The sequence below is a fragment of the Orycteropus afer genome, unplaced genomic scaffold (assembly GCF_000298275.1).
Source record: "Orycteropus afer afer isolate SDZICR_OR568_19922 unplaced genomic scaffold, OryAfe1.0 scaffold00054, whole genome shotgun sequence".
Lineage (NCBI taxonomy): Eukaryota > Metazoa > Chordata > Mammalia > Tubulidentata > Orycteropodidae > Orycteropus > Orycteropus afer.
Genome location: NW_006921641.1, coordinates 4,845,907 through 4,858,890, shown reverse-complemented (window position 1 = coordinate 4,858,890; position 12,984 = coordinate 4,845,907).

The window sequence follows — 12,984 nt, the reverse complement described above, 5'->3', positions numbered from 1 at the left end:
ATCCATTTTGGTCTTCTCTTCTTTTGTTGTCTTTTTAGTGACCTCTTGCTTTCTTCATGGATGATGCTTTTGATGTCATCCCACAATTCATCTGGTTTCTGGACATTGGTGTTCAATGCATCAAATCTATTCTTTAGATGGTCTCTAAATTCAGGAGGGATATATTCTAGATCATATTTTGGCTCTTGTGGTCTTTAACTTCAAGTTGAACTTGCATATGAGCAGTTGATGGTCTGTTCCATCAACTGGCCTGGTTTTGGCTGAAGATATTGAGCTTTTCCAGCACCTCTTGCTGCAGATATAGTCATTCTGATTCCTGTGTGTTCCATCTGATGAAGTCCACATGTATAGTCACCATTTGTGTTGTTGAAAAAAGGTGTTTGCAATGAACAAGTCATTGGTCTTGCAAAATTCTACCATGTGAGTTCCAGCATTATTTCTGTCGCCAAGGCCAAAGTTTCCAACTACCAGTGATTCTTCTTTGTTTCCAACTTTTGCATTCCAGTCACCAGTGATAATTAACACATCTTGATTGCAAGTTTGGTCAATTTCAGACTGCAGAAGTTGATAAAAATCTTGTTTCCTCATCTTTGGCTTTGGTAGTTGGTGCATAAATTTGAATAATAGTCGTATTAATGGGTCTTCCTTGTAGGCGTATGGATATTATCCTATTGCTGACAGCATTGTACTTCAGGACAGATCTTGAAACATCCTTTGTGATGGTGAATGCCATGCCATTCCTCTTCAAAGTGCATTCCCAGCATAGTAGATCATATATATGGTTGTCTGATTCAAAATGGCCAAAGCCAGTCCATTTCAGCTCACTAATGCCTAGGATACCAATCTTTATGCTTTCCATTGCATTTTTAACAACTTCCAATTTTCCTAGATTCATACTTCGTGCATTCCATGTTCCAATTATTAATGGATGTTTGCTGCTGTTTCTCCTCAATTTGAGTGGTGCCATGTCAGCAAATGGAGGTCTCGAAAGCTTTACCTTTTCAATATGAGTAAGACTGATTTTACTCTGATGATGCAGCTCTTTCCCAGTCCTACTTTGAGAGCTTTCTAAGCTAAGTGACTCATCTTCCTCCTCTGTATTGGACAGTGTTTCTGGACTATTCATAAATTTGCGCAGTAATGTATCGACAGTGTTTCTCTGCTATTCATAAGGTTTTCCCTGGCCAATTCTTTGCGAAGTGGATGGCCTTCTCCTTCTTCCTAGTCTGTCTCTGTCTGCAAGCCGGGCTGATGCCTGTGCAACAGGTGCACCCCACTGGGTTTGAAACACCAGTGGCACAGCCCTAAGACTCACAGCAACACATCACCACAGTAGGACAAACCAACAGACAAGTTTGTCTCCCTTAGCTGTTGGAAACCCCTCCAACCACCTTTACCTAGATCCCTGCTGCTAACTCCTCAATCTGTTCCAGTCCCCTTTGCCTTTTCTGTCTTGTCCCTGCTTCTCGCCTCGCTGGTTGTGGGGGGTGGCCTGGGTTCCCTCTCCTCACCTGGCTCCCTGCGGTTGACTCCTTGATCTGTTCCTATCTCCTTTGCCTTTTCTGACCTCTCCCTGCTCTCCTGTCTCGCTCCTTGTGGGGCGTGACCTGGGTTCTCTGTCTTCACCTGGGTCCCTGTGGCTGACTCCTCAATCTGTTCCAGTCCCTTTTGCCCTTTCTGTCCTCTCCCTGCTTCCCGCCTCACTGCCTGTTCTTAGGTCCCTGGAATCCAAATGAGAATGCTATCACTTTAAAATCCAAAATGGTTGCCACTTGTAAATATTAAAAATGGCTGCACCCTCCATCACTTTAAATATCCAAAATGGCCACTGCTTGTAAACATTCAAAATGGCTGTGCCCTTGGTCACTTTAAATATCCAAAATGGCTGCCACATGTAAACAATCAAAATGGCTGCACCCTCTGGACAAACAAGAAGGTCAGTGGAAAAAAATAAACAAGAAAACCTTCAAAATCTTGGGATGGGGCAATGTGAGAAAAAAAGGCAGAGAAGAAGAATAATGAAGAAAAACTGGGAAAAAATGCAAAAAGAAAAACAAGGAACGGGGTTAACCACGAGAAAAAAAGAAGAAAAAGTTTTGCAACCAGGAACAGGGAAAAGAAAAAAGCTGAAAACTAGGACCTGGGAGGAGAATAATAATAAAAAGGACAAAAGTATTAATAATAGTAGTAATTTTAAAACAGACAAAAGCAAGCAACTAAAAGCCAGAAAAAAGAAAGAGGAAAAAAAATCGGGGGAGGGCAGGGCACCCAGGCTCTGTCCAAACACACAGAGTGGGATGGAGTTCCTGCAGGCCCAGAAGGTGGGTGGGAGTGGGGGATGGCTGAACCTCCGTTCACCAAGCGGGTGTGGGGTATAAAAGTAACAAGGGGAATGTAGCACCTTTTCTTTTAAGGTCAAGAGTGTCCTTGGGGCTACTCAGATATCTTCTGGAGGCTAGAAGTCTGTGAATTCCAGGGTTTCTCTCTCCATGTGGGCTCTGTGGGAAGGTTCTGAAACTTATAGAAGCTGGCAAGTCCAATGTTCCTGGATCAAACGTCAAGCTGGAGGCTTTTCCCGACTCTTGCCCACAGTGCCTAGAGGAATCGTTTATCCTGTTCCTGGAGTTTGGGACTTGTCTTAGTTGTCTACTGAGCTATAGAAGCTGGCAAACAACATTTTTAAAAAGCAGTTAGTAAATGTCACCAATATGAATTCTCTCCAAATTGAAATTAATTTAAAAAACTAAGAATTATCTATCTATCTTGGAGATAGAGGCAGAGATTGACATTCTGCAGCCAAGGAACATTGGGCCCAGAAAAAGCTTAAAGAGATAAATACTCTTCCCTAGAGGCTTCAGATGGAGCATGGCCTGCCAACACCTTGATTTCAGACTTCTTGCCTCCAGAACTGTGAGAGAGTACATTTCAATTGTTTTAGCCACTCAGTTTGTGGTCATTTGTTATAGTACTCCAAGGAAACTGATATAAGAGGAAAGCCATAAGAAAGAGAAACTAGGATGTAAGACAAATTTTGCTTGCTTTAAAAGTAGAAAATGACTCTTATGTTTGGAAACCTTGAGGTCAGTGGAGCTTTATTGAGCTAATTCAGCTCTCCTGAAAAAATTCAAAGTCAAGTTTCTTCATGAGATAAATTCTCTATTCTGAGCTTGGGGTGGAACTTCTCTGAAATAGAACCTCACTTCACCTTACTTTTGTACTCAGGATCGCATTTAAAACATTTCTGTGGCTCCAATATGATGAAATCACTTGCTTCAATAGATGTTAACTGTCATCATTTGCTAAGAAGGAGAAGCTCTAGAGAAATGGGTTTTACCTTTAGTGTGTAAGAATCACCTAGAGAGCCTCTCTAAATACAGACGCAGTAGTGTCTAGATTAGTTCTGAGGAATCTGCATTTTTTTTTTCCATTTGTTACTTGGGTTTTTTGAAGTAAATATATATGTAACAAAATGTTTGCTATCCCAACATTGTTCCCATGTACAATTCAGTGACATTTTATACATCAGGTCATAGAATCGTCATCATTATTCATTTCCAAGTTTTCCGTCACCTTTAACAGAAACTCAGTGTCCCCTAAGCAATGCTACTTCTTCCCCTTCCCTACAATCCATTCCGGTAACCACTACTAAACTTTGGTGTCTCTACATTTTGCCTTTCTGGATAATTTTACATAAGTATAATCTGCAGTGTTCAGGAGCCATGGATGCAGGGGGTCTAAGAGTGCCCTGTAATGAACCCTGCCCTGAGGGCCAAATATGGTGGTGGCAACTCCCCCAGTCCAGTCAAAAATCCAGGGGAAAATTGTAAAACCCATTTCTCTGGGGCTTCTCCTTCTTAGCAAATGATGACAGTTAACATCTATTGAATGCTCCTATGTACCAGGTATTATTCTAAGAGCTTTGCCAGCATTACCAGGTTAATCTCCAGGGTACAGGCTATTACTAGCTCCAGAATTTTTACAGAAGTCAACCTTCTGCAAAATAACTAACTTCTGGAAAATGAGTAACTTGTTCAAGTTATTAGTAACAATTTGTAACTAATGGTTTCAAGGTTTGAATCCAGGCAGTCTGACTATAGAAAACATACTCTTAGCCACTATGCTACTCAATTCCCAGGAGAAAGAGAGCCAGAGATAAATGTGAATGCTGTGTTCTTTCATCCCAAAATGCTCCCTTTCACACTTGCCTTGTTGTTGTTGTTATGTCCCATCGAGTCAGACCCGATTCATTGCCACCCTTCCTTGGGTTTCCAAGGCAGTATCACTACGGAAGTAGATTGCCCGATCTTCCTTCCAAGGAGGGGCTGGTGGGCCACTTGCCTTACCTCTGTCCTATTCCTCAGACCACTTACCAAAACAGGAGTTCACAAAGAGCAAGGGGAAGTTTAACAAGGACATCTCAGGCTACTAATAGCAAGTGTCTCCCATACTGAACTTCTTTGTGAGGTTTTCCCCCTTCCTCATTTTAGAATTTTGCTGTTTCTCCACTCTGCTTTTAAAGGAACCAGTGATTTCTAGTGTCCCAAAGGGACAAAGTTTGGAGTTGACACTCCATTCACATGGCAAATTCTTCTGCAACACATAGGGAAGATGAAACAGCACAGCTTTCTTGGACACTTTGAGCAGGCAAGCAACTCTCCAGATGTACCTTCCAACCCCTCAAGAACACCAAAAGCAGCCCCAAATTCCAAACAATAGTGGGCTAAGTCCCAAAAATGCTCTTTGTAGTCTTGGATCCCTCTGAGCACCACCCCAAGTTGAAGAGAATTCAAAATTGAGCCTAACAGATTCATTTGAAGTCTTGCCCCAGATCCCCTAAGTAAGCACTTGGCCTCTCTCTCACTTAGCTATGACATGGCACTTGAGAATTGCAAAGTGCATGAAGAACACATGGCTTTGTTGTTCTCTGGGGTTAGCTTTGGGCTTATTGCTGGCATTATCTCCCTAACGATAACCACATGCACAGAAATGATTTGCTAGGAAGGTGGGGCTGATGAGGGTGTACATGCCCTTCGTGCTAGAAAGCTCCTCAGCTTAAAGGTCTCCTTCTATGCAGTCTTTCTGTGCTCCTTGTTATAGGATTTGAAATTATGGAGATACTACGCTATCGATTTGTGTTTTGCTTCAATACCTGAAACTTTACATGACCCACTTTCTTTATACCATTTACCTATCTTCTTCCTTTAGCTTATTTTCCTGCATTGTTTTCTTCTAGAGTATAACTGAAGAAACAAGGGTTTTGAGTCTAACAAATCTTGTCTGAATCTTGGCTCTGTCACTTGATAGCTGTGTAAATCTAAGCAAGTTACCTCATTTCTCTTGTCTTTGGTTTCCTCATCTATAAAATGGAAGTGATTTGGAAGTGTCTTCAGAAGAAAATATGCGTAGCTACTATAGTCCTTGTTTCTGCAACCAGTCCATTATAGGTATTTATAACTTCCATCATCCATTATCTATTTCATGCCTGTTTCCCTCAGCCACGCTTGTGAAGAACTTACTTTCTTATGTGGAGCCAGAGCTGCTTCGCTATTAGTTCCACCTGTTACTCCTCATTTTCTCTCCAGTCCAACAAGAAGCAAGAACAATTCTTCTTCAATAAATATCCTCTAGCGAGGTTTCTCTTACCTAGGTTCTTCAAGTAGTACTCAGATGACATCTTCATCACTTTTCTCTGGATTGCAGGGCACAATGTTCCACTTAAAATATTTTCATAGGACAGATCTCTAAGGCTTTCCCAGTTTCTCACTGAGCAATGACTACCCCTTCCTCAATGCTGTAAAAGGATCATTTGTAAATCTCTCAAGTAGTGCCTTTTATTATAATCATGTATATGCATATATGTCTCCCTTCTAACCTGAGTTTCTTTAGGGGACGGGCAAAGACTCATTGATCCATATGGTCTTTAGGAACCATCATCTTATAGGCACTCAAGGAAAGGAAAGACGAAAGAAAGATTTAAGTCTATAGTAGGTTAAATAATAGCCCCAAAAGATATCCCAAATTCTAATCCTTGGACCATGCAAATGTTACTTTTTATACAGATGTGATTAAGTTAAGAATCTTGAGATAGAGAGATTACCCTGGACCATAAATGTAATCACAAGTGTCCTTATAAGAGGGAGGCATGGGGATTCTACTACAGAAGAGAAAATGACATGTGACAGCCTCAGCAGAGATAGGTTTGAAGATGCTTCACTGAGGATTTTGAAGATGGAGGGAAGGGCCATGAGTCAAGGAATACCTTGATTTGAGCTCAGTGAAACCACTTTCAGAATTCTGGCCTCCAGAAACGTAAGAGAATAAATTTGTATTATTTTAAGTCACCACATTTGTGGTAATTTGTTACAACAACCATAGAAAATCAATACAGTGAATAAAAGAATCCCATGTTTCTGACCCATTGGCACAGTCTGAATGGTCCTCCAAGGAACTGGGAACCAGTCAGTACCATGCTGACACCCATCAAAAGTTGACACTACATTTTCAAGGGTAGGAATGAGATTCATCTTTATGCTATTCCAGAAATACAAGCAATGATTTACATTTTTACAGGAATACACCATAATTTAAATTTGACTAAATTACATTCACATCATTTCTCTGACTTTTTCACAGTACTGGCAAGATATAAAGTATTTGACCAGCAATCAAAAATATTTCTTTCATTCAAACAATATACAACTTATCAAGTTAAAAATTATCTGACTTTCACAGCAGAAAATTTTATTTGCAATGGAAATTTGCAACTGTGCCTCATAGCTTTTTTCATGAAAGCTATTGGTTTCTCAGAGTTCTTGGGTGGTGCAAACATTAATGCTCTTGGCTGTCAGCCTAATGATTGGATGTTGGAGTTTACCCAGAGAAACCTTGGAAAAGAGGCATGGCAATCTACTTCCAAAAAAATCAGTCATTGAAAACCCTAAGGAGTACATTTCTACTATGACACACATGAAGTCACCATGAGTCCGAATCAACTAGATGGCTACTGGGTTTTCGTTTGTTTGTTTGTTTTGTTTACTAGTTTCTCAACAAGCAGGCTTGCTGATTCAATGTTGTCTCTTCCTTTTTTCTTTTTTTCATTAATTTTAGAGTATACTTGGAAGGGAAGGAATGAAAATTTATGAAGGACATGTCTGATGTCAGCATGAGTCACCAAAATATTTAGACTATTAAGGAATAGAATTTAGAGCTATAGAGAAGACATATTTGAAGGCCTGCTGTCCCAAAGTTAATGATAATCATTGATTTGTTTAACAGAATTTCAGAGTTAAATTCATTAGGGTTTAAATCTTTGCCATTCTTTATGACTAGATCTTTGGAAAACTTTGTCCATATTTATAGTATTAATACCATAAAGTGAATCCTCACTTGAAAGTGAGCAAAATTATGTACTTCAAAAAGACCATCAAGAACTCATTTTAAATGATATTCCATCCACTCTTGAAACTTGGTTACAGCCTAGAGGCTCTTATGCAATCTTTTTATTCTTTTCTTACCACAGAGCATCTGACTTAATGGTTTTGAGAGTTATTTCTTTGTTTGCTTGGTTGCACTTATGGACAACACGTTAAGTCAATAAATGGAAAGTTTGGTTGCTTCCTAAGAAGTCTAGTTCTGAACAGTTGCATCAAATATATGAAAATAAAAATGCTGCCTTTAAATGCTTATATATGTGTGTGTAAATTAAGCAGCAAACTCTTAGCTGTTGAAATGACTTGACCACTTAAGACTTATGATCCATTTCTTCAGTGCATCAGCAAAACACATAAGAAAATAAAAAGCTTGGTGTCTGAATGATTCTTTTTTTTTCTTTTTAGCTTTTTATTGTGATTGGAGTGAAAATTTACAGAGCAAATTGGTTTTCCATTTAACAATTCATACATATTTTGTTTTGTGACATTGATTGCAAGTCCCAGAATGTAACAGCACTCTTCTCACTTCCTATGTTTCCCGTTTCCATTCATCCTTCTTTCCTATCCCTTCCTGCCTTCTGAGCTTTATCCCTGGGAAAAAAAGCTGCTCTTTGGATCTCATGTGACTGATTGTTCTAAGGAGTTCACACCCCTCTAGTATTATTGTTCACCTTACAGGCCTGTCTATTGCTTGACTGAAAGTCGAGCCATGGGAGTTCCAGCCTTGCAGAATTACTAAGGGCCACAATCTCAAGGTTCCACCAGTCTCTATCAGATCACTAAACCTGGTCTTTACTATGATTTTGAGTTTTGTTCCATATTTTTCTCCCACTCTATCCAAGACCTTCCTCTGTGATCCCTCTCAGAGTGGTCAGTACTGTTAGCCAGGCACTATCTAGTTCTTCTGGTCTCATAGTCAATGAGGCTGAGGTTCAGGTGGTCCATTAGTCTTCTGGACTACTTGTTTCTGAGCATCTTTGATTTTCTTCATTCTTCTTTGGTTCAGACAGAGAAAGACAAATAGGTGCACCTCAGAGGGGGTCTCACTACCTTTTAAGACCCTAGTCACTACTCAGCACAGTGGAATGCAGAACACTGTCTTTGTAAACTATCTTAGGCCAATTGAGTTAGCTGTTTCCTGAGACTGTGGCCTTAAGCCCCCAAGCCCAGTGACTTATTATCTCAAGGTGTTTGATTATGACTGAGAAGTTTTCAAAATTTGTCCCATATGCTCTACCAAAGTCATGAATATATTTGCAGCACACAGGCAGAAGTATCCTCTGTCAAAACTATATATGCTCTTGGGTGTAGTCCTATTTGCCTACTCAAACCTATTCAGCTTGCCTGTCTGCCTGGGGATACATAGATTATTGTTCATTACTTATATTGAATGATAATGTATGAAATAGTATTTACCTTTGTTACCTGTAACTCTTATGTGCCTTTCCATGTCTTCCTTTGCCATAATGATATTGTGCTGATCATCCCCTTATTGTACATTGCCTTTCTCTTCATCCAAATTAATATGTGTGTTTTAGTAATATTCCCCCTCCCTTCCTATCCCTGGCAACCATCAAAGAATGTTTCTTTGCATGTGCAAACCTTCCCTTGACTTTTTGTAATAATGGCCTCATACAATATTTGTCCTTTTTTCACTGACTTATTCACTCCTCATAATGTTCTCCAAGTTCATCCATGCTATGAGGTGTTTCATGGATTATTCTTTATTCTTTAACATTGCATAGTATTCCATTATGTATATGTTCCATAGTTTGGTTATCGATTCATCCATTAATGTTGGGTAAACTCCAATATCCAATCATTAGGCTGACAGCCAAGAGCATCGATTGTTTCCAACTCTTTGCTATTGTGAATAGTGCTGCAATGAACATGGACGTGCATGTGTCTATTCATGTCCTGGCTCTCACTTCTTCAGGATATATACCTAGCAGTGGGATTGGAGACCAAATGATATTTCTATTCTCAACATTTTAAGGTAATGCCATACCATTTTCCATAGTGGTTGCACCATTCTACAGTTCCACTAACAGTGAATGAGAGTTCCAATCTCTCCACACCCTCACTAGCATGTGTAGTTTTCTGTCTGGTTGAACTTTGCTACTAATGCTAAAGTAAGATGATACCTCATTGTGTGTTCTTCCATATATGTAGATCTCTTATACTTTCTTGTAGTAGTGTGCATCTCTCTAATGACTAGTGATTATAAGCATTTGTTCATGTGTTTGTTAGTCACCTGAATGTTCTATGTAGTAAAGTGTCTGTTCATGTCATCTACCTATTTTTTTTTAATTGGATTGCTTGCCCTTTTTGTTGTTGAAGTTTTCTATAAACTTCAAGAGAAAAGTCCCTTGTCAGATATGTCATTGCCAAAATTTTTTTCCCAATCTGTAGGTTCTCTTTTGATTCTTTTGGAGAAATCTTTTGATGCACATAAGAATTTCATTTAATTCAGTTATCTAGTTTATCTTCTATTGTTTGTGCATTTTTTGTTGTTTGATAGTCTATGCTATGAATTAGGGCCCCTGAGTTTGCCCCACTTTTTTTTTTGATGATCTTTTTAGTTTTGGGTTTTACACTTAGGTCTTTAATGCATTTTTTAAAAAAAATTTTATTGTGATTTGGGTGAAAGTTTACAGAGCAAATTCACTTCCCATACAGCAGCTCACTTACACTGTCTCATGAAAGACTGCAATTACCCACAATGCAACATCTCCCCTCTCACTTCCTCCCCATATTTGCCTCTTCCCTGTGTGTCCTTCCTTCTCATACTTTGATGCATCTTGTGTTCATTTTTCTGTATGGTATGAGGTATGTTTCATTTTTCTGCAAATGGGTATCCAATTTTGCCAGCACCATTTGTTAAAGAGACTATCTCTTCTCCATTGAATGGGTTATGGTCCTTTGTCAAAGATCAGCTGTCTGTATGTGGATGGATCTATTTCTGGATTCTCAATTCTGTTCCACTGGTCTATGTGTCCATTGTACCAACACCGTATTTTGACTACCATGGCTGTATTGTAGGTTTTGTGACTGAGGAGTGTAAGATCTCCTACTGCGTTCTTCTTCTTCAGTAGTGCTTTGCTTGTTAGTGCTCTCTTTCCTTTCCTTTTAAAATTAGTGATTGGTTTTTCCATGTCATTTAAGAATGTTAATGGAATTTGGATCAGAATTGTATTATATCTATAGATTACTTTGGTTAGTAATGATATTTTCACAGTTTTCAATCTTCCTATCCATGAGCATGGTGTGTTCTTCCATTTATGTAGATCTCATACTTTCTTGTAGTAGTGTTTTGTAGCCTTCTTTGTATAGGTCTTTTGTGTCTCTGGTTAGATTTATTACTAAGTATTTTATCTTTTTGGTAGCTATTGTAAACTTTTTTTTCCCTTTTCCTTGTTTTCTTTCAGAAATCTTTGTTTTTGTAGAGGAATCTGACTGTTTTTTTTCTGTGTTGATCTTGAACCCTGCCACTTTGCTGAACTTTTTTTTTTTCCTTTAATTGTGCTTTAGGTGCAAATTTACAGACCAGAATTTGTTTTACATTCAATGTTTCATATACATTTGGTTTCACTCTCCAATTACCATCCCCAACCTTAACCCACTCTACTCCCCTCCCTGCCTAGTAACACCCCCTCATGTCCCTCATAGTTATGCACTCGTGTGTGTTCTACATTTCCTCCATGACAATGTTGCCCCTCTGGTGTCCCATGGCCAATTGCTCCAAGGGAGGTATCTCCGTAGAGTATGTAAGTGCATTGCCCTAGGTTGAGTGGTCTGTGTGTACATCCTATTTACTATTGGGCTGAGAGCCAACCCCTGGGAGTGAGTTTTATCCCAGGCCCAAAGTGTATCCCAGGGCCATAGGCTCGGGGGTTCCACCAGACTCCATCCAACCTGTAATTCTGGTCATTATTGTGTTTTTGGATTTTGTTTCATGTTTTTCCTCCCACTCTATCCAGGATCTCCAGTTTTGATCCCTTCCTGAGTGGTTGGCACTGGTAGCCAGCGACCATCTAGTTTTTCTGGTCTCGAGGTCCATCATGTCCTAGGGCTGATTGTTTCCAAATGCCCTTGTTTTTGTTTTTGTTTTTTTTCACTCTTCTTCGCTTCTGACAATAGGAGACCATTAGGTGCATCCTAGATGGCCACTTGAAAGCTTTTAAGACCCCAGTCATTACTCATCAAAGTAGGTTGGGGAACAAGATTTTTATGTATTTTGTTGTGAAAATTGAGTTTGGTGTCCCCTGATACCATGATCCTGAGTCAATAGATATGTTAGATCTCTGTACTACAGCATCTGGCTGTCTATGAGGGATGTCTCGATGTTTGTCTTCTTTTTTTTCTGTAATGATTGCAGGTATTTTGTATCACTGGTGTCTGTGAAAGATTGGCCTCAGAGATCAACAGCAAGATGGTGGACTAGGCAGAAAGACTGCACAGACCCTCTTCAACAAAGAAAAGGGAAAAAAAGGATACCAATTAACACAGACACAGAAGATAATCCTGGACCCCCAAACCTTGAAGGGAAGGATATACAAGTGGACTAAACCCCAACTAGCAGAAGAATTTGCGGGAAAATACCAAAAAAGGAGGCACACGGAGCTGCGGTCTGGCAGCGAGCCTGAGTGATCCTGATGGCACAGAGAGCTTGGAGATTCCCGAGTGGTGGTAAGACCTAAGAATTAACCTAAAAATAACTCTGCTAGCCAGGAACTGCATGGAGGACTGTGCACGGTGGCTGGGGAACAAATGGAGAAGGTGAAGAGAAAGGTGGGCTCAGCTGTGGACTTTTGCCAATCTGGAGGACGCCACCATTCTGAAGGTTTAAAAAGTGGCCTGACTAGTTTGGATATTTAAAGAGACAGGACTCTGGCCAATTCCTGGGGCTTAAGAACACATTCTACTTTCCAGCAACCCCGAGGACACTCGGGACCTGCAAGACTAAAAAGGTACCACTTTCCTCTTATTACTCTTGGTGAACAGAGGTGCGGCCATCCTCCACTCCCACCTACCTTCTGGGCCCACAGAAACTCCATCACAGTCTGTGTGCTCAGATGGAATCTGGGTGCCCTGCTCTGTCCTCCACTATTTTTTTTTTTTTCTCTTTTTTTATTTTTCTTTTTCACTTTCTTTTTTCTGGTGATTATTTTTATTTTTTTCTTTTTTGCTTTCTTTTTTCTGGTGATTAGTTTGCTTGTATTTGTCTGTTTTAAAACAACTAATATTATTAAGAGCAGGAGAAAGGGGATAAAAGCCAAGAACCCGGATAGAAGAGCAGTCAGCCCTGGGGTTACAGGTGAGGAGAGACAACTCAGGGACTCCCAAAGCAGCAAGCGAGAAGAGCAGGAGAAAGGGGATTAAAAGCCGGAAGCCAGAGAGAAGAGCAATCAGCCGAAGGGATTAGGTGAGGAGGGGCAACTCAGGCCCGCCCAGAGTAGCAGGCCGGAAGAGGAGGAGAAAGGGGATAAAAGCCAGGAACCCAGAAAGAGGAGCAGTCAGCCCCAGGGACAACTCAGGGATGCAAAAAACAGCA